The sequence below is a fragment of the Protopterus annectens genome, chromosome 2.part0, assembly GCF_019279795.1.
Source record: "Protopterus annectens isolate FY-2018-M chromosome 2.part0, PAN1.0, whole genome shotgun sequence".
In the NCBI taxonomy this organism is placed as follows: Eukaryota; Metazoa; Chordata; order Ceratodontiformes; family Protopteridae; genus Protopterus; species Protopterus annectens.
In genome coordinates this window covers 708,082,707-708,109,287 of record NC_056728.1, presented here as the reverse complement: position 1 = coordinate 708,109,287, position 26,581 = coordinate 708,082,707, and the positions used below count along the sequence as shown (strand labels likewise).

The window sequence follows — 26,581 nt, the reverse complement described above, 5'->3', positions numbered from 1 at the left end:
TAGGTAGATATGTGATGGTGACAAAGACTCCAGAGGGCCATCTGAGGGACTTTTGTACATTAATTATAATTTTTATGAAGTGTGAGCATGTGTGACAGCACATTAGATAATTTTAGCGATGAATTAAAAGGAGAAATTCATGTGAACTTGTATTTTATATGAGATTATAATTTATTGGTTAATGCTGCTAAACTCTTATGATTGGTAACACGTGCAGCAATATGACCAGGATGTCAATGGGCATTTTGCTGTTTGTTAAATTTGTGAACATAAAGGATACTTGATTAGGCTAGTTTCTGATAGTGAATTAGTATGACTAATGGACACAGTTGTGATGCTAGTTTGAATAACTGATATGTAAGTGGAATATTATACTTTACAATGGTTTAAACACTCGGCTGATTAAATGTTAATTGGCAAGGTTCTCAGCAAAATGAGCGTGTTTCTATGTTATTGTAAGTGTTAATGTTCACTGATGTTCATGTCTGGTAATTTTGAAAGACTGGAATGAGTGGATATCTGTCAAATATATTGGATGTGCTTGATCTCCAGCTGATATGTACATGCTAAGAATGTGAACTCTAAATTTTGAAGTGCATCACAATACTCTAAGATGGCAGTACATTGAAGAGGTAGGCAAATGATAGGTTGTTCTGTGTTCCTTTTTAAGTTTCTTTTTTCTCTTGGTTTGTGTGGGTGTATTGCAAAGCTTGTAAGGGAAAGTAAGATGTGATGAGTGGCAATTAGAAGTGATTCGCAGTAGTGTGTGAACCACATTGGGAACATTATAGAGGGGCTGAAAGTTATGGGCTTGTAATATGCAGATAATTATCCCCCTAAGCCACAAGTGAAAATCCAAACTTTGAACATGCTATATTTTATAAAGGATATTTTACACATGAGTTTGTCAGTGTAGTTTGAATGTTGCTGTTATCCTGTGTGTAGCAGTGCTGTGTTTAAATGTTATGTGTGTTAAATTTTCTGAGGTTAACATTACAAATGTTTGAGAGATGTGCCTTAAAACAGGTCATCACTAAACCAAAATACGTTCTGTGAAGTTAATAGTGCAAGTCACTAAGCCACCTCACTGGTTCCCAATTTGCTGACTTCATGAAAGCCTAAGAGTCTGTGAACCATACCCTCCTAATTAGCTTCCTTGTACGCTCCAGCAGAATGTTTCTCAAGCTGCCTTATTAATGGAAGCTTTAACACTGCATACAACAGTAGTATATCTTCTTATCTTAACATTACCTCTGGAGTACCTCAAGGCTCAGTTCTATTCTCAATCCTGTTCAGCTTTTTCATTGAGACTGTCTTTAGAACTCATAGATGAGCACTGCATACTTGCACAGCAATGATGTTTGTGAGCTTGCTGCTCAGGGTGGCTCACAGCTCCGATGGCATGCATTATGCATTGTATTTGAAATCCTGCACACTCTGCATATCTGCTGAATAAACTCTGCATTATGGGCTGTTTATCTATGAAGCCCATCCTCTGAATATTGATCACAAACTCTCCAACCTTATTCTGTTCACAGATTATCTTGATTTCTGCGAATCTGCACCTAACCATAATATAATAACATGTAAACTCCTTCAAACTCTCAACAGTCTGCATACCCGGTTAACTACACTTTATAGTAAAACTCCACCTTCTCCTACAGTTTAACTCAACTCTTAGTTTGCTTTTCTCCCTACAATATGATTCTAGTACTATGTAGGTACCTGAAACCTGCTTATACTTTATAAAACTTTCAATGTGATGTTGTCCTATCTTGCCTTTATTCTTAGCAGGTTGGATTCGGCTTGGCCTTATAGAAAGCTTGAGGTATTCTACTAGCTCCTGGCTAAAACCCTATCCCATGATGCACTACGAGAGCTCCCCAGATCTTGTTTGTTTGCTGCTAAACAAGATCAGGTGCTCTTCCTACTGGCTCTGGCTAAGTATTTTTTTCTGCTTTATATTCTAAACATTGTTATACTTTTTCAATCTATTTTATTCCAGCTAATTGTTATTAAGTGAATTGTCTTTGTTCCGCTTTTTCTGCTGCTGTTTTTGCTGTTGGCTGTTGTTTTTTCCATTAGGCCTTTCTTCCCCTTTCCTAGCATTAAACTTAAATCTAGAAAGCCTGTTTTAGTGAGAGGGCTTTTCTTCCATTAAGTATAGGTTATTCCATTTAAATTGGAGAGCTGCATTTGCTCATTTTAGTTAGATGGCCTTTCCCATGTGTTTTGTCTGACAGCTGTTGTACTTGTTAAAAAAATAAATAAATAAGAGAGTTGTTTAAAAGTAGTAGTAGTAGTGGATTTTATAAAGTTATATTTTTTCTCTGTTTTTTTCTATAGATGTTAGCTGTTTTTCCTGTTATTGTTGCTGTTTAGTCATGTCTTCTAAAGATTCTAAGGAAGCTAAACCCTCTGGGTTTAAAAAATGTGTAAAGTGCAACCAAAAAAATGTCCATAACTGATGGACATACCATTTGTGTCTACTGCCTCGGAGCGGTTCACCTTCAGGAGTCCTGTGCTGTCTGTCATTCCTTTAGTCACAAGGTGTTGTTAGAGAGAAAGAACAAGCTCATTTTGAGATGCTTGTTGAAGACCCCTTTCTCAGAAGCAGTTGAAGGTGGACAGGGTCCTTCAAAGTTGAGCCAGTCCCTTACTTTGAAATCGGACAAGTCGGAGAAAGGGTCCTCATCCTCGAGTGTTCAGTCGGAGCCATCAAAAAAGTTACCTAAAGTTTCTTTTTTGGACCCAAGAAGCCTTCTACCTCGGCTCCTTCTGTATCAGTGCCATTGGAGTTTCAATTGCGGAGCCAGTCCCCTGAATTGTAACTGGTGTCTCCCACTTTAAGGTCTTCCTTATTGCAGTCTTCCAGATCTCCTGCTCCCTCACTCCCTCCACTTGATCCTCCAGGAGCCTGTCCGATGATGATGTGGATCGTGTGGTGCAGAGGCTATTGAGGACACTGGCGCTCGCCAAACAATTGTCTGATCCAAGCCAGAGGGCTTCAGAACTCACCAAACCTACCCTTTCACCATCGATTCCTTCTCGGATCCAATCCCGGATCTTGGAGCCAGAATGTCCAGATCTGATTGTAATGGAACTGTCAGAACCAAGACCTATCACAGGATCTTCAGTTCCGACTGTTGCTCCAGTGTCCTGGATTCCATCTGAACTTGAGGGCTCTAGGAGCCGACACTCTCCAGTCTGGTCCAGGGAGGGGAGTCTGATCGGACAGTTGTCAGATCCGAACTTGCCTCTGGGGGCATCGGCTTGGGTGAGCTTGGCTCCTACCTCAGCCTCGCAGACAACCCCCTTGGTTTTGGGGGTTCCCTCTGATACTTCAGATTCAGACCAGGGACGGGGGGCATTCGAGGTGATGAGAGTGCTGTCTCCACAGACAGGTCCACTCTCAGGTCGGGACAGTCTTTCCCCAATGGCACCGGTGTTTGTTTCGGTATCACTGCATCCACAGAAACCCTAGGCCTCAGGATGCCCCATTAGGTGACCCCCTTTCTTCCGAAACTTTTCCAGAATAGCTTCTGAAGAGGTCCCTCGGAAGAGGCTATGTAAGAGGAAGCATTTAGACTCCTGAGAAGAGACAATTACTTCAGATACAGACCTTAATGACTCAGAAGGGTCCACATGGTTGCCCTCTGAGGATGTCTACCTTACAGACATCATGGAAATGCTAAAACAGAGAGGTGGCTGGAAGCCCATCAGACCTTTTGAGGAGGAGTCTGTATACCTGAAGGCTTTTGGGTCTCACCCTTCCGCAACTTGGGCTTCAATCTGATACAATTAGTTTGTCGAAAAGCATGGGAATCTCCAGACTCAGTGGAACCTATTCCTCAGAGGCCAAGCAAATTCATCACTTCACTTTCAGACTTTTGCACTCAGCTAGCTGAATTATCTGACTCACTTTGCTAGGCTTCAGAGAGATCTCCTAAAAGCGCTACAAAATATCCTCCAAGGTTCAGTAGCTGAAGGGGTATCAGACAAGGTTTCCTCTCAGCTCTCCACCTTAACTTAAGTTGTCGGCTCCTCCCTGAGGCTCATTTCTTATGCAGTGGATGGAGCGAGCAGGGCAGCAGGTTCAGGAATTTCCCTAAGGAGACATTCCTGGATGCGCTTGTATAACTTTGCGCAACCCTTTAAAATCTTCTTTTGTGAACGGCCCTTTGATGGCTCATCTTTGTTTGGGCCAAAAGTCAAAGACACACTGACCAGGTGTGAACAAGGAGGAAAGACTCTGTCTGGCGTTGGAGTCCGTGTTTCCCTACCTACTAGACCTTACCCAAAGGGTCAGAAAGGAGGAAAAATGTGGTTTTAAAAATCCCAGAGAGCTTTCCAGGACATACATGTTGATTCTTCTCCCAGGGGCAGAGGGAGAAGTGCTAATGGAAGACACTGACCATGTGGCAGAGGGGTTCTGCAAAACCAGGGCAACAGGGACTCTCTCCTTAGTAAGCTTTTTCAGTGTTCCTTTAAGAAGGCCCACCTGTCCATCTCTGGAGGCAGTCAGGGGCCGCTTATCTTTGTACCCAGAAGCCTGGCTAACAATAACAAAAGACAAATGGGTGCAAAGTATCGTATCCAGAGGTTACTCCATACCCTTTTCCTTCCCCGTCCCAAAAAAAACCCATCCCGGATGTTCCTCCCAGTCAAAGGGATCAGGCAACTCTAGAAATACAAAAGTTGCTAGACAAAATAGTCATCCAAGCAGTCCCCACAAAACAAATAGGTTCCAGAACTTACTCAAGGTTCTTTTTAGTTCCAAAGAAAACAGGGGACTGGAGACCCATCCTGAATCTCAGCAAATTAAACAAATCGGTAAGAAAGTCAAAGTTCCAGATGGTAACACTGCAATCAGTGCTCCCTTTTCTGGGATGAGATGATTGGATGTGCTTTGTAGACCTCCAGGATGCATACTACCACATAAAAATGGACAGGTGATCCAGGAGTCATTTGCGCTTTCGGCTTGGAGCCAATCACAACCATTTCCAAGCTCTGCCCTTTGGCCTCACTACAGCCCCCAGAGTGTTCACCAAGTGTATAGCAGTAGTAGCAGCTCACTTGAGACGCCTAGGATTCAGAGTGTTTCCATACCTACCTAGACGACTGGCTCCTAACCACCACCACCACTGAGCATCTACTATCCAAAACGAGAGACAACACTATACATCTCTGCTCTCACCTAGGAATCACAATAAACTACAAAAAATCTGCCTTGTTGCCATCTCAGCATATGGAGCAGATCTAGATACAGCAAACGTGATGGCAAAACTTCCCACCGAAAGGGTTCAAGCCCTAAGACATCAGGTCCAAAACCTTCTTTCCAAGAAAAAAGTACAAGTAAGAACACTCCTCAAATAAATGGAAACCATGGCAGCTGCAATAACCCTGATTCCCTTAGCATGTCTGCACAAGAGGGGTCTATATTAGGAGAACGAAAACCCGACTGAGCGAATGCCAGTTGAGTGACACAGAAAGAGCGAAAACTGCTAATATCGAACCAGAGAAACTAAACGGATAAAACACATAAACTATATCAGTTCATTCTTGCGATATTAGTGGTTTTCACTCTTTCTGTGTTGCTCAACTGAGATTCGCTCAGTCGGGTTTTTGTTCTCCTAATATAGACCTGCACATGAGAATACTACAATGGCTACTATTCACTCAGTGGTCTATGCAGGAACTACCCATGTCCCACCAAATTTTGATAATGGAATCCTTCAGAAAAGACCTTCGTTGGTGGCTTTACTCCACTCATGTGACATTAGGTCATCCCTTTGCTCTTCCCCAGTCATATTAGCCACGGTGACCATGGACACTTCCCAGATAGGGTGGGGGGGGCATTATCTGGGAAGGACAGTTCAAGGCACTTGGCAGGACAATGAGGGCATTTGCACATCGATGTCCTAGAGATGAGAGCAGTGCTTTTAGTGTTGCAAGCATTCCATGACACTCTTCCACTAGGACCTATTGCAATACAGACGGGCAACATGTTAGTTGAATAGTACATAAACAAGGAGGAACCAGATCTTGCCCCCTTTTTCGGGAGGCCCTGAGAGTATGGCACTTGACAACCTCCTTCCAGTGCTTTTTGATAGCAACGCACATCCCGGGGAAATCCAACGTGATTGAAGACAAACTCAGCAGAGCGATTCTGCTGCCTCAAGTGGTCCCTAAAACAGGAAGTGGTGGAAAAGATTTTCCGCAAATGGGCCCAGCCTTGCTGTGACCTTTTTGCCACATCCATAAATGCCAAATGCAGCAGCTACTTTGTCCTGATCCCCCCACTGGGGAGTCACCAAGGGATGCACATGTTCATGATTGGCCCTCGGGTCTCCTCTATGCATTTTCTCCCTTTCCTTTGATACCCAAAGTTCTTCAGAAAGCCAGTCATTTGGGAAGGAACTTAATACTCATCGCCCCATACTGGCCTCATCAAATCTGGTTACCCTTCCTGTGGCCTCATCTCCAGGAAGAGCTGTGGATTCTGGACCCAGTTCTGGACCTCTAGACTCCTGCATCGGGGTGCTGCACCCCTCACGTCAAACCCTGAAATTGACAGCTTGGCTGCTCCGTATCCAACCATAGCCAGGCTCCCTAACCTTTCTATGTCAGTAAAACATATCCTAATCTCGTCTCATAAGGCTTCGACAAGAAAGGTTTATATAGAAGCAAATGGAAAAGATTTTCTTCATGGGCTTTGAATAATCACATTGATCCCTTCTCTGTCCCAATAGCGTCTATTCTTGAATTCCTAGCAAAGCTGTTTAATGAAGGGGCAGCTGCAGCTACTAGTTGGGTCCAATTAGCTGCTATATCTAATTTCCATTTAGGAGAATCAGGCCCTAATGTGATGTCCCACAGACTTTAGAAAGCCGTTCTTAAGGGTATCCAAGTCCCTCCACCACCATGGGACTTGAATTTTGTCTTCTCACGTTTGATTCTTCCCCCTTTTGAGCCTGCATCATCCTGCAATCTCAAGTATCTGACTAGGAAAATTATTCTTTTGATAGCTATTACTTCTGCTAAAGAGTTTCAGAGCTGCAAGCATTATCAATAAAGCCCCCTACGTGCTCTTCCACAAAGATAGAGTATCCCTACGAACGAACCCATCCTTTCTACCAAAGTATGCTCAGAATTTAACCTGAATCAGTCCATAGAACTACCGTTTTCCCCCCCCCAACTTATAGCAACAAGGCAGAATATATGCTGCACCAACTGGATGTACATAGACAATTGCATTTGTACTTACATATGACAAAAGATTTCAGAAAATCCAACCAATTATTTGTATCTCTTTTGTCAAAAGTCACACTTTCGAAGTGGCTGTCAGATTGTGTTACCTTTGGTTACCAATCTCAAAACAAATAACTTTCCCATAAAGTAAAAAGTCATTCTGCAAGAGCCAATGCAACCTCTTCTGCCTTTCAGGCGAGACTACCAATTGTCACCAGTCGTGCTGCAACAACATGGGCAAGGCCTCATACCTTTATCAGTCATTATTGGCCTCCAGAAACAGGGCCTCCTTTGGGTCCATTGTTCTGAAGAATATTCTCCTTTGAGCCACCCAAGAAAGATGGTGCTGGGACGCTGTCCCAAACTGCTAAGAATGAAGGTGAGATAGGACAACATCACATAAAGAAGTTATGTACTCACTATAACGTTCCTTACGTGTTGTTTATCTTATCTTCATTCTTACATCCCACCCCCTTCTCCCAGCCTTTCGCTTCTGGAAGACTGAGCAGATGCAATTGGCTATTAGTGTCCTCTGGCCTTCTTCATTGCTGTATTATGTATTCAGTGACCTTTATTTAGCTATATCTGCAAACAAGATCTGGGGAGCTCTCGTAGTGCATCATGGGATAGGGTTTTAGCCACCAGCTAGTGGAAGACCTCAAGCTTTGTATAAGGCTGAGTCGGAACCAAACCCAACCTGCTAAGAATGAAGACAAGATGGACAACGCACGTGGAACGTTATGGTGAGTACATAACTTCTTTTTTTCTCATCTTGGAATCAAAGAAAGGGAAAGACCACCCATTTTCTTTAAGCTTAACTTCTCATTTAATTTGCAGAGGAATTTGTCTATACCTACATGACATACCACAGACAAAGAGAAATTTGTAGTCGGGTACTTCTGACAGTCTAATATGTGTATTATTCTGGTGTCAGGAGCTCATGCTGCTGTAAACAAGACAGAGGTGTGAAGCTGTTTTCCATTGTCTTTATTGCAGAGAGGAAGTGAACATACACTGTATCAAAGCTGCTTCCAATGTAGCCATGCCTTTTATAGTAAAACAGAGCAATTATACCAGTGAGTTGTTCAAGTGCAGTTATCACCTCTTTTGACAAATTTACATAAGCAGCATCACAGTAGTGAAATGCTAAGGCTTAAATTTAAATGTTTGTTTTTTTTATGCCAATTTAGATTTAAATATGACTTGAATGTAGTATCAAAAATGTCAGTGACATTTAGAGAAAAGTACGAAAATATTTTTTGTTGTAATTCTTAAAAAATATCAGCACATTTACCAAAGTGTGGGGGAGGGGTGTTGATTCTTCTTTACTAAAGATACTTTGTTCAAAGGCCTGCAATTTAGTCATGGTTTTGGTTGCTGTATAATTCCTTAGTACACTGTAAAACAAGCCCTGAGACGCACACAAATGTGGACCATTCAAGAAATAAAAGCAGCAGTCCTGTTGCAGATAAGTATGTAAGAGGGCTGACTGATACTAATCCCATTATATGTCAGTGGCATGCGAATGTACCACTACTTCCTTATATTTAGCATGACTCAAATAAAGCAGACTTGTAATGGATTATAGGAAAGAGAAAGGCTTCAAGAAAAATAAGATCATTTTGTTATGTTAAGCCCCTTTGATAGCCATTTTGCAGAAAACATTTTAAAATTCTATAAGAAGCAGTTGAGAGTGATGAGGTGTAAAATTAGGTCAGAAAATAAAGACAGAGTAAAAAACTAGATTTTTTGTAGTTCTAAGGTGGAGTTGTCCTTTAAATGCTAAAATGATGTTGTTTGGTTCCGCCAGAAGAATTAGAAAGTTGCGCCTGCTGTCACCCTCCCCTTATTAACAATAACCAAAGCATTGAATGGGTCCTCTCTTTCAGATACTTTTCTGTATGTTTACAGTCAGTAGCATAAGTACCAGTATTAATTCAGCTTTATGTAGTTGTCACCAGATATCTCACTTTCACACTCCAGAGGGCCACAGTACTATTAGTAAATATCTTACAACTCCAATTGACATACACCTCCATGAAACAACCTTACTAAACGCCAAACTCTCTCTCATAGACTCTGTCATCACCTTACACTAAACACCATTGCATCACACATGGCCTAATTCACAAGACACTTCATAATGACACACTCTGCCTCTCTCCTCGGCCATGGACTTGCTATACGGAGCATGCCATACCAAATACAATCGACAGCTAGCAATGCTACACTCTTAACCAGGTGTACTAGTACCCTATACATAACAGAACATGCTTTCTCATTTCTTACACCTAAACTCTGGGGCTTGCGTGTAACTAATATTTGTAACCACTTCTCTGACAACCATTTCAGAAGTACTCTATCTACTTAAAGAAAAGAGCTGCCTGAGATCCTAAGAGTGTTTTGTTTATATATCAGTACTCCATTATATAACCATAGATCTGTGTTATTTTGTCTTAATTCCCCTCTTGTTGCCTTTCTGTAATGCAATCTTGTCCCCCTTTTTGATTAATACAACATAAATGAATAGCAAACCCCCTGGACTGTTTGACTAGACCACCTCCGTAGGATCTGAACTTTGTTTTGGAAAAATTTACTTTACCACCTTTTGAATGAGCAGCCTCCACCTCATTAAAATTCTGTACCTGGAAAATGGTTCTGCTGGTTGCCATTACCTCTGCTAGAAATCTGTCTGAGCTTCAGATACTAATGGCCATCCCTCTCTTTCTTATCTTCTGTAAGGACAGGGTCTCCTTAAAGCCTAATCTCTGTTTTATGCCCATAGTGCTTAATGAACTATTAGTCAACCAGGCTGTCTCCATTTGCCTTTTTCTTCTAATCCACAGATCAGGGTGAGAGACTTCTCCATTTACTGGATATGTACAGATAGCTTAGATTCTACCTAGACAAGACAAAAGCTTTCAGGAAAAAAAATGACCATCTCTTTGCTCGTTCCAGGAGGGTAAATTGGGTATCCTTTGTGACCAAGCAGACTGTTTCCAACTGGATCTCTAAATCCATGTTCTTCTATTATACATTCCATGACAAACCTGTGTCTTCACCTGTGAAGGCCCATTTCACCAGAGAAATCTCCCCCTCCTCTGGTGCCTTCTTTAATGGCCTTGACTCCAGATCTATTCTGGAGACAACCAACCTTGTCTTTGGTTCATACCTTTATTAGACGCGGCAGAATGGATTCATTTGTAAGATCTAGGACTTTGTAAGATCTGTGCTGCTACAACTGTTGGGTGGCTCTCCTGGTTCCAGCACATCCACCTCCAACAACCTTTCACTTTGGGAGTCACCCATCAGTTCAGTACTGCAACAGTGATCCAAGGAAGAACATGGTACTACTGACCATTGTTGCAATATTGCATCCTTCCCTCCTTCTCCCTTTTTTTTTGCCTGTCTATACTTTGTGGAGCAAGGTGGAGGAGTTCCACTCCCCTCCTCTTAGCTGGACTTGTACTTTATTGCTTGACATACTCTGGCTTCTCCAGAATCTCTTGGCTGTAGTCTGATCTTATTCCCATATGTCCACTTATGTACTCCTGCACCTGTGGGATGAGGTCGTACACCAGGCATATGGTGTATTATGAAGGTTTTGGCTCTGGTATGCCAGCTGGATATCAGTTTACTTCATGCAGGATAACCCATAGTTTAGGAATACTGCCACAGTGATCAGGAGGAAATCTACTGTTATGGTAAGTTCTTAGACAGTTGTACTTTGTCATCAGAAAAGGGACAATAAGCAGGGTATATAAAATTTTGCATGATAATGAGAAAGATCAATCAGAAGAGCTTAGAAAGGATCCAGAAAAAGAAAACAGACAAGTTATGAAAAAACAATGGGGAAAGATTTTTAGGCCATCTAAGTATGTGAAAGATTCCAGGCAGTTTAGGATACTTGTGTGGAAATGTTTGCCCACATACTTTATACTCCAGGTAGACTCCAAAGACTTATCCCCCAAATAAGGCGTAGGTGTTTGAAATATGAAGGGGAAGGGAGAGGAAACTGGGAATCTACAGGGTTAATTTGATTTTAAAGACTCCTTCCTAAACACTGTGATACTATTGTTGGGGAACAAATCATAGTAACTGAGGAAATTATGTTTTTGAGTTGGTGTTTATGATTAGAAATGACAAGAGCACAGCCATAAAAGCAGTAATAAGGAAATGAAAATCAACCACTAAAACAATTTTGGAGGGCGTATTGAACATTAATGAAATTAAAGAAAAGGAAGTGGAGATCATAAATAAAGTACATAAATAAAGTACATAAAAATAAATGGCAAATTGGGATATATACATACAGATGTGATAATGGTGCAGTAGATGTGTGGTGTGAGGGGATCGATGGGCACTGAAAAATATGATGGCGTGATGTAAATATTAATATCGAAGAATGAAGAAGAATGTTAACTGCATATTCTTGCATCTGTCTATATATATATATATATATATATATATATATATATATATATATATATATATATAGACACACATACATGCACGCACATATATTTTAGCATATTCTTCTATCTGTAAAAATGTTTTGTTCATTTCTTATATGATGCTATTCACTTGGGCTTTTCCTGCAAATAGTCCATTAAGATCAGTGCACCACCCCAGTTAATAAGTAAAAATAAATAATGCATGTAAATGACAAGGTTGAGTTTTACTCAGAATTGTTAATGCATGTGAATTCATGTTGCAAATTAATGTGGTGAATAAATAAGTTTGCTAAAAAAACACATAAGTGAAATGCTTCACACAATCAACATTTATGTCCATTATCTGTACAAGAATGCATGTATCTGCAATTATTCTGCATATAGACACATGCACACGCAAAGCAGTGATGTAAATCTAATGTTACTTTAATATACTGTTGATTCACTTTAAATGTATTTTTTTGTCAAATCTTTGTTTGCTTTATAACTGCTGTCTTTACTTTTGTTAACTTTTGATTAGCCTTACTTTTGTTGTATTTTCTGGGCTTGGATTGATACAGGTCCTTTGTGGATCAACCCACTATCAGTCAACTAATGTACATAAAAATATTAGGAAATATTATTGCTAAAGTATATTAAGCTTTGCAAATTTTGAATAGTGTTATTATTTACTGTATTTGGTAAATGCTTGCTTAACATTGTGCATTATTAATAGTCTGGCAAAGTTTTATCCTATTCATTATATTAATGCTATATTTGAGTGGCATTTTTCTTGTTTGATAATGTGATCCTAATTAGTGTTTTTTTTTTTTTTTTTTTGCTAAACAAGAAACATCTTTATTAAATTGTCAGGAATGACAGGCAATCATACATTTATGTAAATGAAAACAAAAGATATTAACATAATTTCAGTTGCAGACATTATATTAATCACTTATCTATCTAGTCACTGTCAGTCAAACATTACATGGCTCATTCAGATCCTGCCTTCTTTTAAACCTCATTCCTCCCCTGCATGTATTGTTCCCACAATTTCCATTGTGTAATTTGCTTTTATCCTTTTCTAAAGATTCCATTTCCATTGTTTTTCTCTATATTTCTAGTACAGTTGGTTTAGACTTTGATTTCCATTTCCTAGCAATTGTTTTTTTTGGCAGCCTCCAGAAATAGACTCAGCAAGGCCTTACTATATTTAGGCAGTTCCGATTCTGTAACATAGCTCAGAAAATCATTTCCTTAGTCATACCAATTTGCTCACCCAGTATTTCTGATAGAGTAGCCTGCAGGGAATTTTCAAAGTCTGCCAACTCATAATGCCCCAGAAAATATGTTCTCAATTACCTCATTCTTCCCCATCACACCTCCAACATTTACTGCCTACATGAGAAAAAAAAAATCTTTGAAGTAAACACTTCCAAGCAAAGATACTAAATATTCTAGACTTTTTTCATATTCCTAATTTGTGATTTTGTCACTTAGTTCATATCTGTATTTTTACTTTTCCTCCAACAGGTTGGTATATAGTGTCTAGGGGATGAAATTTAATTTTTAATGGAAATGTGGAGGCTGTGAGTGTTAGATGATGGTTGAAGGGTGGTACAATTTACATAGTGTGTATATCTAAACACGGCTATGTGTAGATATGCATATTAAGTTGTAGTGTTAGTACATAAAAGGGTGTTTTGTGATACTTTATGTTGCTGTGTATTATATTAGGTTATTGATTTGGGCAGAAACTGGAGTGCATCTATTTGGCTACATATATTTTTTTGAGAAATGTATAGTGTTGGAGATTGAAAAAATATATTTGAGAGAGTTAGTTAAGTAGCTGGATGAGAATTAGAGGAGTTCCAAGTTTGCACATGATTAAATGAATGGATTTTTCCAAATATTTTCTATATTGCTTATTTTAGACTTTATTAGTGTTTGTGATGATGTGATGTAATGCCAGCTATGCCACAGAGTAGAGCAGTGCATGTGTAACATATGCCAACATAGCCAGCTGGAGTTTTGTAAAGAATTTTGTCATTTGGATATCAAACTGATTTGTAAAGATGCTTGTGTTAAAAATGCATTTGTAAAGTTGCTGTGGTAAAAACGTATCAACAGTGGGTCCTGCTGGACAGAAAAGAAATGTACATATCTGACATAGTTAACTTCATTTGATCAGCAACCTGTGGGTATCGGATCCGACCCGGCAGCTTTCCAAGCTAGAGATCCAAGCTCCAAGCTCCTCCCCCTTACCCATAATACCCTGCTACCTCCCTCCAGTCCTCAGATCTTGTTTGCCGCGTCTTCTTGAAGCACGAGTGATGAGCTCCTGGCAGTTTTGTGAGTGGTTTAATAGGGTTTTTTTGCTCTGTTTTTCTCAAACTAAATTGTGTGTGTGTGTGTGTGTGTGTGTGTGTGTGTGTGTGTATTAATTGACCCTTAGTTTATTTAGCTTAAATTGTTTTAGTAATCAGTTAGTCTTAACCTTTCTCTTATCTGTGTGTGAGGGTGTGTGTGTGAGTTGTCATGGCCGAAGGCCCTAAGGCCACATTTTCTAAATGCTCTGAGTGTGGCCATAAGCTCTCTCCAGCCGATGGCCACACTCGGTGCATTATTTGCCTGGGGATGGCTCACTTATCAGGCTGCCAGATCTGTGCCGCCTTCAACCCCCGGGCTTTGAGGGACAGGAGGACCAAGTTAATCCTTGCAGGCCTTTTGCCCCAGGATTCTGCTTCTTCCTCGTCTCTGTCAGTGGCACCAGCCACGGCTGCAGCTGTTCAGCCAACTGTTCCTGCTCCCCTGGCCGGGACTCAAACTCCCACTGTGTCCCAGGGAGAGAGAGATTCCGGAAAGAAAGATAGGTGAGATAGAGAGAAGGAAGAAGACAGGGAGAGGCATAGGAGCCACAAGTAGCGGGCCGATTCTGCCCCCTCGGCCCCGCTGGCTAAGCAGCTCTGTTCTCCTTTGAATGCCTCTGGGTCTTCCCCCTCTCTGCTCCGTTCTCCACGTTTCTCTCCAGAGCCGGAGGAGGAGACCTGGCCACCTTCGAGGTCGTCGAGGTGGCCTTCCCGGCCAGCCTCGGCGGCTTCTAGATCAACGAGGAGCCTTTCGGACACGGACATGGACCAGATGATGCGTCACTTCCTCCAGGCCCAGATGCAGATGGGAGTGCTCTTGCCCCCCCCCCGAGCTCGGCCCCTTTCTTTTCTTTGCCCCCATTGCTCCTTCTCCGATCCATTATTGGGTTTCGGAGCTGTCAGATCCTGGTAGCATCGGAGCCGGGGAGTCGGCGCTGATAGTAATCGCTACTTTGCCGGCTGTACCCTTGAGTTTGTCGGGTCCTTTTTCGGATCCGAGCTCTCAGGGCCATGAGTCGAGCCTCGGATCCATTGGGGTGTGTGTGTCTTCGGCTCCGATGCCGTCGGAGCACACTTCTCTTTCAGGTCCGATCGCTTCAGCTCTGGCTCCGATCCACACGTCGGATCCGTGGGAGCTGCTCTCGGATCCTAGGGAGAGCAGTTCATCTTCGGCCTTCAACGTCGTGGAGAGTGTCCTCTTGAGGGATTCGAGGCCCCAGGCTTGTGCTATGGATCCACCCGCCATTCCCTCGCAGACGGGCCGATCTCCCATCATCCGGCCCCAGGGACAGCCTGCGTCTACGTCCCAGATGGTTCCCCTAGAGGAACAGGACCTGGTTGGTGAGCTCTCCTCGGACAGCCCCCCCCCCCCCCCGAAGAGGTTCCTCACAAACAAAAGTGTAAAAGGAGGCACTTGGGCTACCCCAAGTCCCTCACGGAAGACATTGACTTGGATGAAGGGGAAGGTTCCCCCAGGTCACCCCCCGAGTACGTCTCCTTTGGAGACATCATGGAGATGCTGCACATTAGAGGGGGAGTGGTCAGCCCAAAAACCTTCCTCGGATGAGTCTGTGTTTCTGGAGGCGTTTGATGCAGGCCCATCTACCTCTTGGGCGTCCCCTCTGGCCGACCCCCTGGTAGATCTTATAACTACCAGGGCGTGGAAGGAGCCGGACACTGTAGAGCCGATCCCCAGGAGACCAGATAAGATCCTTAGTCCCCCGACAGACAGGATGGCGTGGAGCAAAGGTTTCCCCAGTAGATGCCATGGTGGTGGCGGCTGCCACCAAGATGGAACTGGCACAGGATAGTTCCTCGGTACATCCTCCCGACAAGGAGTCTCGGACGATGGACTACATTGGAAAGCGGATGTTCGCTTCAGCCACCTTCTCCGTAAGGGCGCTGAACTACTTGGCGCACGTGATTCGCCTTCAGCGGGATCTAATCAAAGAGTACGCTGGGTCTCCCCCAGAGTCCATGTCGGCCGAGGACAAATGAACCTTCTCGGCATGAATGGCCACTCTAAAGTCGGTATCCAAAACTTCTATGCGGCTTCTCTGCCATGCCACGGAGGGGGCGGCTAGAGCCAGTGGAGCAGCCATCACCTTGTGGCATCATGCCTGGCTCCGTCTTTGCGATTTTGCGGAACCCTTCAAGGCGTCCTTCGCGAATGCTCCCTTTGACGGTTCTACGTTGTTTGGCAAGACCGTCCACGATACTCTACTCCAGAGCGAGAAAGACGGGAAGACGTCTGCCATCGGAATCCGCTTCTCGGCTCCTCAAAGGTCTTTTTCCAGGAACCAGAGAGGACAAAAGATGATGTGGTTCCGGAAATCTCAACAATCCCGTTTTGCTCTGGACCCTTCATCCTTCAGAGGCAGGGGAGGACAAGGTGGATGCCGGCCCAGAGGCAGAGGGGGGGGGCCGAAGAATTTCTGGTCGAGGGAACCCTTTTCCGACCGACCCGCACAGCAACCCTGAGAGGTTGCCCGACTGCTCCTCTCTGGAGGCACATTGGGAGTCCATCGCGACAGATTGCTGGGTGCTCCAAATAATATCCAGAGGTTAATCTGTTCCCTTCATGAATCCTCCCCTTCAGTTGGGGCGCCTCCCCGATGTCCCACCCAATCAGAGGGAGGCGGCAGCTTTAGAGATAAAAGAGCTGCTAAGAAAAAGAGCCATCCAGCGCATCCTCCCAGGCCAGTCCGGATCAGGTAATTACTCCAGGTTCTTTTTGGTGCCAAAAAAAGACGGAGGACTTAAGGCCAATTCTCGACCTGTCTACATTGAACCTGTCCGTTGCCAAGGAGAAATTCCGGATGGTTACCATTCAATCTATTCTCCCCCTTCTGCAGGAGAACGACTAGATGTGCTCCATAGACCTCAAGGATGCGTACTATCACATTCTAATGAACAGGAGATCCAGGAGGTTTCTCCGCTTTCGGTTGGGGGACAGTCATTATCAGTTCAGGGTCCTCCCTTTTGGCCTCACCACAGCCCCCAGGGTGTTCACCAAGGTCATGGCTGTTGTAGCGGCCCACCTGAGTCTTCAGAGAATACAGGTCTTTCCTTATCTGGATGACTGGGTCCTTGCCGCTCCCACCAGGCATCTACTATGCTTGGCCAGGGATTATTTCATGCGTTTGGCCCACCAATTGGGGATCACTATAAATTACAAAAAATCGTCCCTTCAGCCTGCTCAGGTCCTGGACTTCATAGGGGCCAGAATAGACACGCTTCAGTCCAAGGTCTTCTTGACGTCGGACAGACTCCGCAACCTAACTCTCCATGTCTTAGGTCTTCTACAGTCTCCGGCCCCACCAGCGGAATTAGTCCTGAGGGCTCTAGGGTCTATGGCGGTGGCTATCAACCTTTCACCCCTAGCTCGCTTGAATATGAGGGTTCTTCAGTGGATCTTGCAGGTCCAGTGGTCCATCCTTCAACATCCGTTGTACTCCCCGATTCCCCTCAGCAGGGTTTGCAGGGAATCTCTGCTTTGGTGGCTCCATTCCTGAGAGTTTCGGGAAGGGCGGCCCTTTTTGATGCCTCTACCCCAAGCCACAGTGACATGGACGCTTCTCGCCTAGGGTGGGGGGGGCATTGCATGGGCAGAACCGTCCAAGGCACGTGGACTCCAACAGAGACCGTTCTGCATATCAGTGTTCTGGAGATGAGGTTGGTGCTTCTAGCGTTGCAAGCTCTCCATGCCCTTCTTCCTCTAGGGACTATTGCAATTCAGACGACAAACATGTCAGTGGTCTGGTACATCAACAAACAAGGGGGGACCAAGTCTTACCCTCTTTACCGAGAGGCCATGAGAGTTTGGGAGTGGGCGATATCCACCAACCGTTTTCTGCTAGCAACGCACATCCTGGGTCGGTCAAACATTTTAGCGGACAAGCTGAGTCAAACTATCCTCTCACCTTACGAGTGGTCTCTGAACCCCGTGGTAGCGAAACAGATCTTCCTCAAATGGGGTCAACCTTGCTGCGATCTGTTCGCATCGCCTTCGAACGCAAAGTGCAGCGAGTTTTTCACTCTAATCCCTCCACCAGGGGAGAGCCCCAGCGACGCTCTAGTTCATGCTTGGCCATTCGGTCTTCTTTATGCTTATCCTCCTCTCCCGTTAATGACAAAATTCTTGCAGAAAGCTCATCGGTTGGGGAGCAAGGTTATCCTCATAGCCCCATTCTGGCCTCGTCAAACCTGGTTCCCATACCTGCGGTCTCATCTCATAGCTCCTCCTTGGATCTTGGATCCCATTCCGGATCTGATTTCTCATCATTCAGGATTGAAAACTCCCAACCTGGATGACCTCAAGCTTTCCGCTTGGTTGATCCAGTTCCGTTAGTGGCTAGGACTCCCGGCATCTTGTCCGCAGTTAAATCCATCCTGGTGGCGGCACATAAGCCTTCTACCAGGAAAGTCTACAACAGTAAATGGAAACGTTTTTCTGTCTGAGCCGGGCATAGGAATTTGGACCCCTTTACTGCTCCCATTCCAGCAGTACTTGAGTTCTTATCCCACATTTTTCATCAGGGGGCCAGTTCTTAACTGTGAAGGTTCAAATGGCGGCCATTTCCCACTTCCACATCGGTGACAATCTTGGTCCCTTAGCTTCCTCTAAGATCTGTAAGACCTTCTTGAAGGGCACTTTTCTTTTAAGACCTCCTGTCAAGAATGCAGTTCCTGCGTGGGATCTAACCTTAGTCCTACAGGCTCTTACTGGCCCCCCCTTTGAGCCTGCAGCTTCGGTTGACTTAAAGTATTTTTCTTGGAAAACTGCCTTCTTGATTGCTATTACCTCAGCTAGAAGGGTATCGGAGCTTCAGGCCCTTTGTACTAAACCTCCATATCTTGTCTTCCATAATGACAGAGTATCCTCAGGACTAATCCCTCCTTTTTACCTAAAGTGGCTTCCGAAGCTAACATCAACCAATCCATTAATCTGCCTGCTTTCTTCCCTAACTACCAGAACAAAGGAGAGTACAGACTCCATTCATTAGATGTGCATTGACAGTTGCACTTTTATTTGCACATAACAGCTGCCTCTCGTAAGTCGGAGCAGCTCTTTGTTTCCTTTGCTAAGCCATCCTTGGGTAAACCAGTAACGAAGGTGACTCTAGCTAGGTGGACATCTCACTGCATTTTGCTCACGTACAAAATTTCTGGTCGGCCTGAGCCCGTGGGGGTTTGTGCTCATTCTACCCGTCCTATGGCTACCTCTGCTGCCTTTTGGTCACGGGTACCCTTGGATGACTTTTGTTCTGCGGCTACTTGGGCTTCCTCTCATACCTTTATTTCACATTATAAATTAGATCTGATATCCAGAGGGAGAGCAGCCTTTGGCTCTGCAGTGCTCCGGAATATCCTTCCTTGAGGATCTCCCAAGTTTTTTGGTAGCTGGGGACTCTGTCCCACAGGTTGCTGATCAAATGAAGTTAACTACTTCAGATAAAGAAGTTATGTACTCACCATAACGTTCCATCTGAGTAGGTAACTTCATTTGTCAGCAACCGACCCCCCCCTCCGTCCCCCTAACCTGTAGTTTGTTACCTGAATAATTAAGTGATTCACTCCTGGTAGGTATCAGGTTAGGATGTTCAGGTTTTTGCTTGTTTTGGTGCTGTCTGATAATTGGGCAAACTCAATCTGAGGACAGGAGGGAGGTATCAGGGTATTATGGGTAAGGGGGAGGAGCTTGGAGCTCAGATCTCTAGCTTGGAAAGCTGCCGGCTCGGATCCGATACCCACAGGTTGCTGACAAATGAAGTTACCTACTCCGATGGAACGTTATGGTGAGTACATAACTTCTTTTTATATCAGACTGTCCTGCTGTAACTGAGGGGGGGGGGATATATATATATATATATATATATATATATATATATATATATATATATAAAACAGAGGATGCTGGAAGGGAAGGGGTTAAGCTCAGCTCAGCTTACCTTAAGAAAAATAGCCAGAAATTAAATGACTTGATTTAGGCCATAAAGATTTTATCTCACAGACCTGAATGCAACCAGAGACACAATGTCTGGGAAAGGTCTGGGTTCTTATTGTCCTTAGTGGTGAACTAATTGCTACCCTGAGGTGCCAGAGAATGGCTGGTTAGTCTCTGCCGAAGGATGAAAGTATTGGAATTGTTTTACAGTCTCCAGATGCCTTAACAAAGCTCTAGGTGTATATTGTGACACACCTGTGATAGATCATAGTATAGCTTCTATTCAGTGGGGTTGTGTGGAAACCACAGAATCAGGAAACCAGATGTGATGTCATTCTATAGCCAGCACTGAAATTATTTTGGGTATTAGTGAGAGATGATAGAGGCACTCAGCACTCTGTTATTGGAACCGACAACAAAGACGCTCATCCATTTCATCTTAAAGGTTCATAGGTAGGTATTAGGTTATCTGCCCGAGGGCATTTATAAGCCTAGCCAGTGTGTGTCAGCTTTCACTGCCCCATTGATTAATTAACTGATCCTCTATCAAGCAGAGCCAATGAAGTGATCCCAGGGGTGTATTTTCTGTTACCCATCCATTCGTCGAGGTTTCTCTTGAAGAGTGTTAGTGAGGGGCTCTGCCTGATGTTGTTTGGAATTTTGTTCCAAAGCATGGGGAGTCTCTGTGACAGGAATCCATCCCTTCAGCATGTTCTATTTATTGTGGCGAGGTTTAGCTCATTAGAGCGCGTGGCTCGCAGTGAGTTGGATTTCTTTAGGTGGAGCATGTCCAATTCTGAGTTGGACATGGCTTTTTAAGTCGGGCAGAGATCACCTCTGAGTAAGCGATATGCCACTGAGTACAGCTGGAGGTTTTTCAGTCGGGCTGCATAGGACATATGTTTGAAGTCAGTAATCCTCTTGGTGATGTACTTTTGTGGTTTTTCCAGCTGTTGGAAGTGTCTTGTGAGACACATTCCAAATGGGGCATTGTACTCTATGATGGATCTTATGAGTGATGAGTAGAGGGGCACTGTAACCTCTTTATTTCTAGATGCGAACCCTTTAGTAATTAGATGGGCTACATAGAAGGATTTCCTACCTACTTTGGCAATATGATTGTCAAAGGAGAGATTACTATCTACCTGGGTCCCCAGATCTCTTTTTACTTCTGTATTAAGGGGGCTGCCACCTATGTGGTAATTCATGGGTATTTTGTTGTTCCCAAATGGGATGACTATGCATTTTTTGGCATTTAGCTTGAGGCCATGACTTTGACACCAGGTGTCCGTCTCAGTAAGACCCTTTTGGAGGATGTCCATGTCAGCTGGAGAGTCCATTATGGCTCCCAGTTTGCAGTCATTGGCGAACTTAGCCATAGTCCTACTGTGTTTGCCTGTACTTTTGAGAAGTATATGCCAAACAGTAGGGGTCCCAGGACCGAGCCTTGCGGGACACCACTTGTGACTGGTTTAGAGTCAGACCTGGAGCCCGCTATTCTTACAGTGTGAGTTCTGTCTGTAAGCCAGTTGGCAACCCATCTCGTGACGTAGGAGTTTATGTTCAGGCTGGTGAGTTTTTCTGTAATACTCAAGTAGGGAATGGTGTCGAAAGCCTTGGCGAGGTCAAGGTAGGCTGTGAGAACCACCTTTCCCTCGTCTATGGCCTTGGTGACTGTCTTGAAGAAGTCAGCCTGCTTTAGTAGGCATGATCTGCCCTTAACAAAGCCGAACTGGGTCGGGTCAAGTGTTTGGAGGTTCCCAATGTCTTTGTTAATGAGTTCCATGATGATGCGCTCCATAGCCTTGCAGACCAGGCTAGTCAGGCTTATGGGGTGATAGTTACCAGGGTCAGTTGTGGCCCCTCCTTTGTGGAAAGGAATAACTGTTGCTGTGCACCATTCTATGGGCACATAGCCTGTGGAGAGGCTGAGGTTGAACAGCGTGTTTAGTTGGGGGGTTAGTTCGTTCTGTAGTTTGTGCAAGACGCAGCCTGGGACACTATCTGGTCCCATTGACGGTGTGTTTTTGGCTTTTGAAAGGGCTGTTTTCACCTGTGCGTCTGTGATTTTTGGGACACTACACTTTTCTGGAATTGTTGTGGGCCCTTTTGGAGGTGAAAGGGGGGTGAAGTTTGCACTTAATCTATCTGCCAGGATGTTGGCAATATCAGTAGGTTCAGTATATTTTGTGCTGTTTTGCACTAGTTCAGTGCATATCTGCGAGTTGCCACTTAGATTCTTAACATAGCTAACGAAGGCTTTGTGGTTATCTTTTGAATCCTTGGCAATTTTTCTTTCAAAGTTAGCCTTGGATGATTTCATGAGGGACTTTAGTTTCTTACTGATACTGATCAGGGATGTATTTCCTTCTTGGGATTTTCTTTTTTTCTGAACCAGTTTCCTCCTCCTATTGTATAGCCTGTTTCTGGCAGGGGTCCACCAAACTGGTTTCCTTCTCTTAGAGGAGTGTGTCTTGGTTTTGCTAGGGATGGCACGATCCATGCATCCCTTGTAGGTGCTCATAGAGTGTATTTGTAAAGGTTTCTGCATCTTGGGCAGCGTTATCCTTTAGCGTGGGGGCTGTGAAACTTACCACCTCTGTTTTAAGTAAGGAGAAGTTTGCTTTAGAAAAGTTTTTTACTGTGGTTTCCTTAGTTGAGGGTGGTGGCGGGGTGTGGACATCCAGAGTGATTAGTTTATGGTCTGATCTAACCAGTGATGGGTTGACCTCCGGTGTGCAACACCTGTCTCCCATGTTGGTGATGACCAGGTCCAATATGTTTTCATCTCTGGTAGGGGAGTTTACCAGCTGATCCAGGGTGTTTGAGTTGATGAATTCCAGGAAGTACTGGGCCTGGGAGTTTGTACTTGAGTAGTTTTCTCAGTGAATGGTAGGGTGATTGAAATTGCCCAATATCAGGGTGTTCGGTAGGACCTTCATTTTTTCCATTGTCTCCAGAAAGGTGGAGTGGTGGTCCTGGGTCATGGAGGGTGATCTGTAGCAGGCCACAATTTGCATTGCAGATTTGCCTGATGTTAGTTCCACATGGATGATCTCAGAGGTATCCTGCTGTGCCACTAACCTGGAGGTGTAGGTATCCTTGATGAATATGGATACACCCCCTCCTTTTGTGTTTCAGTCTGTGTTCTGTGGCTAAAATGTGTGGTATGAGTTGTAGCCCAGTAGTGCTGGGGTGCTCTCTGGAGCCTTGAACCAGGTTTCAGTTACTGCACAGATGTCGACGTTCTCCATACTGAGGAGTGCTTCGAGCGCGTGCATTTTGAGATTGAAACTCCTGGCGTTGAGTAGCATAACCCTCAGTTTTTTGTTAATTGTGCTGTTTACAGAAGTGGGTTTGACTTTTGAGCCTTGCCTAAAAATGGCACTATGGGGGCAGCAAGAGCCTTGGCCAGTATTCAAAAGCCTAGGGGTGACAGGTGCAAGCCGTCTCTTGCGAAGTAACGCTGCTTGTCGAGCATGTCGTCCCAGGCTGACGGACACTGGATCCCCTTTGAATGACACCAGAAGCTTAGCCAATTGTTGAAATTGATCATTTTTTCTTTATACTGAGGTATAATTTTTGGTGAGGGCAGGATGCTGCTCAGGGTCAGGGTCATACCAGCCTGGGCTACATGATCAGAGATCTCTTCTATGTCTCTTTTCATGTAGTCCAAGGAGGTACGTCTCAGATCATTCTCACCAACATGAACATTGACAGTGTCATATTTGGACTTGTTCTGGAGTGACCTGAGTGCTTGTGTTATGTGGCGGATTCTGGCTCCCGACAGGCAGCTAACAGTAACCTTCTGCTTGTCCAGCCTAGTGAGTGGGATGTCAGTGTGTCTGACTATAGAGCCACCTATTACTAGTGTGTTAGGTATGTTATTTCGCCTTAAGGGCTGAGATCATGTGGCACACTGATTTTTGTGTTTTGTGTGTGTTGTCTGGTTTGTGATGGGAGGTGCAAGTTGTTTGGGTGTCTGCTTTGGAGGTCTCTGATGTTTTTGCAGGTTTTTATTTAGGGCCACCGGGTATGATTTTGTATATTTTATGTGTATTTATTGCCAGTGCTGTTTAAGTAGGTCTGTGTGTGGCTGGAGGTGTGGTGCAAGTGTTAACCTTCTCCTCTTGACTGTATGTTCCAGTCTTTGGTGGAGACAGCTTAGCTTCCAGTTTGGCTGTATAATTGCATCTCTCGCATAGGTTAGTGTTTTGTGGTAGGAGGAGAGGGTTGTCTGTGTACATGAGGCAGTTGTAACATTGTCTCAGGATACTCAGATTCACCAGCTGGACTGGAGAGTACACCTGAAATTCCCCTTTGGTCATGCCTGAATAGTAGGGTGAACTGCTTAGTCACTTGGTTGGTGAGGGGTGAATAAAGAGCCTTGCCCTGCTGGGCAATCAATATTTGGGTGTATTAGTGCTTGCTATTAGGTCTGAGCAAGTGCTGGGCTGTAGGATGCTTTTTGAGTGCTTAGATTGAGAGTTAGACTAGTTTCAAGGGAAAAACTGAAGATGAGACTTAGTGGAGCTGGGAATAATTTAACCGTAGCTAACCAGTGCTGGCCGGTGTGTAAAACCATGCAAACGCGGTTTTTATAGTAGGGAAATTAAAGAGAGAGAAATTAGCCCAAAATGGCCAATAAACTACTAACTTCTGGGCTGGAACCACTCCTCCAGGGACAGATAGGTTGCTCAAAGCTCCCCTCTCTCACAGGTGAACAGAGAAACTTCCTTCTAGCCAAGTAAGGTATGGGCAACTCAGAAACTAGTATCACAGCCCTGAATTCAGCACTAGCCTGAAAACTGGACTATACTAGCTTAGAAAGGTGGGAAAAAAGGAATGTGTTTGTTTTTTTTTTTTGAAAAGATAAGTCAAAAACAGTAAAAAATACACTTAAAACAGCTTTAAACAACTACAGACTATCAGAAAAGGCGGTCACACTTTAGTGTGTAGCCTACAACAGTTAAACAAATTATTTAAGCAAAAAACAACTTTTTAGAAGTGCAGGCAGTCAAATAAGTACAATATGTGAAAAAAACAAGCTTTTAAATCACAATAAACGCTGGAAAATCTGTGTTTAGGCAGAAAACAGTTAAGTACAGCAAGAAAGCATAGAAAACTGATACTTAATCACTCCAAAGTCTCTCTTCTAAGCTAGAAGGCTTGTATCAGTTTAAGGCTTTCTAGTGCTACCCAGTAGGTTAGTTACAGGAAAGATGGGAAACCAGTGCAAATGTGGTCTTTTACATCAGAAAGTTGAAAGAGATGGACAAACTGTCCAAATGGTCAATAAACTACAATTTCTGGACCAAGAACCTCTCCTCTCATGGTGGACAGGCTACCTAGTGCTTACCACTCCCACTGATAAGCTAGAAGACTTTCATAGTTTCATAGGTAGGTACCAGGCTATCGGCCCTGGGGCCTATACAAACCCAGCCAAAAAGGTACCCTGGCTTTTGCCACCCAAGAAAATTTTTTTCCTGTGCCACTGTCGAGCAGAGCCACAGAGGTGATCCCCGGGGTGAATTTCCTATTTCCCATCCAATCATCAAGATTTTTCTTGAAGAGTGCTAATGAGGAGCTTTGTTTGATATAGATAGGTAGTTTATTCCAGAGTATGGGAAGTCTCTGGGACAGGAATCTATCCCTCTGGCATGTTCTGTTTATTGTGGAGACAAGGTTTAGGTCCCTAGACCGTGTAGCTCGGAGGGATTGGGATTTCTACAAGTGGAGCGTGTCCAACAGCTCTGGGTTTGACAGAGGCTTTGTATGTTAGGCAGAGATCACCTATGAGTAGGCGATATGCGACCGAGTAAAGCTGGAGTTTTTTGAGACTGTCTGTGTAGGGCATCTGTTTGAGGCCAGTAATCCGCTTTGAGGTATTTCTGCGGCCTTTCCAGTTGTTGTAGATGTCTTGTGAGGTACACACCAAAAGGGACGTTGTACTCTATAATGGGTCTGAGTGATGAGTAGTGGGGAACAATGACCTCTTTTTTTCTGGATGAGAAACCTTTTGTGATGAGGTGTGCCACATAGAAGGATTTCCTGACTGCTGTGGCAATGTGATTATCAAAGGAGAGACTACTGTCCACCTGTGTCCCAAGGTCTATCATCACACTTTCGGTGTTAAGTATACTACTGTCTATGTTGTAGTTCATGGGTACAGACTTTTTACCAAAGGGGGTGACAGTGTACTTTTTGGTGTTGAGCTTGAGGCCATGGGTTTGACACCAGGCATCTGTCTCAGTGAGGCCTTTTTGTAGGATGTCCACATCGTTAGGAGTTTCGATTATGGCTCCTAGTTTGCAGTCATCTGCAAACTTAGTTAGCCAAAGCCCTTCTGTGTTAGCCTGTACTTCAGAGAAGTAGATACCAAACAGGAGAAGACCCAGGACTGAACCCTGTGATACTCCACTTGTCACTGGTCTGAAGTCGGATTTGGAGTCTGCTACTTTCACAGTGTGAGTTCTGTCACTGAGCCAGTTGGCAACCCATCTTGTGACACAGGGATTTATACCTAGTTTAGTGAGTTTATCTATAATTCCAGAGTGGGGGATGGTGTCGAGCCTTGGCAA

At 44.0% G+C, this 26,581-nt stretch overlaps 1 protein-coding gene across 1 annotated transcript in view; it reads left to right on the top strand.

Moving 5' to 3' along the window:
- Positions 1-26,581, top strand: part of ECPAS (Ecm29 proteasome adaptor and scaffold) — a 2,158,898-nt gene that overhangs the window by 774,853 nt on the left and 1,357,464 nt on the right. The window lies entirely within an intron of this gene.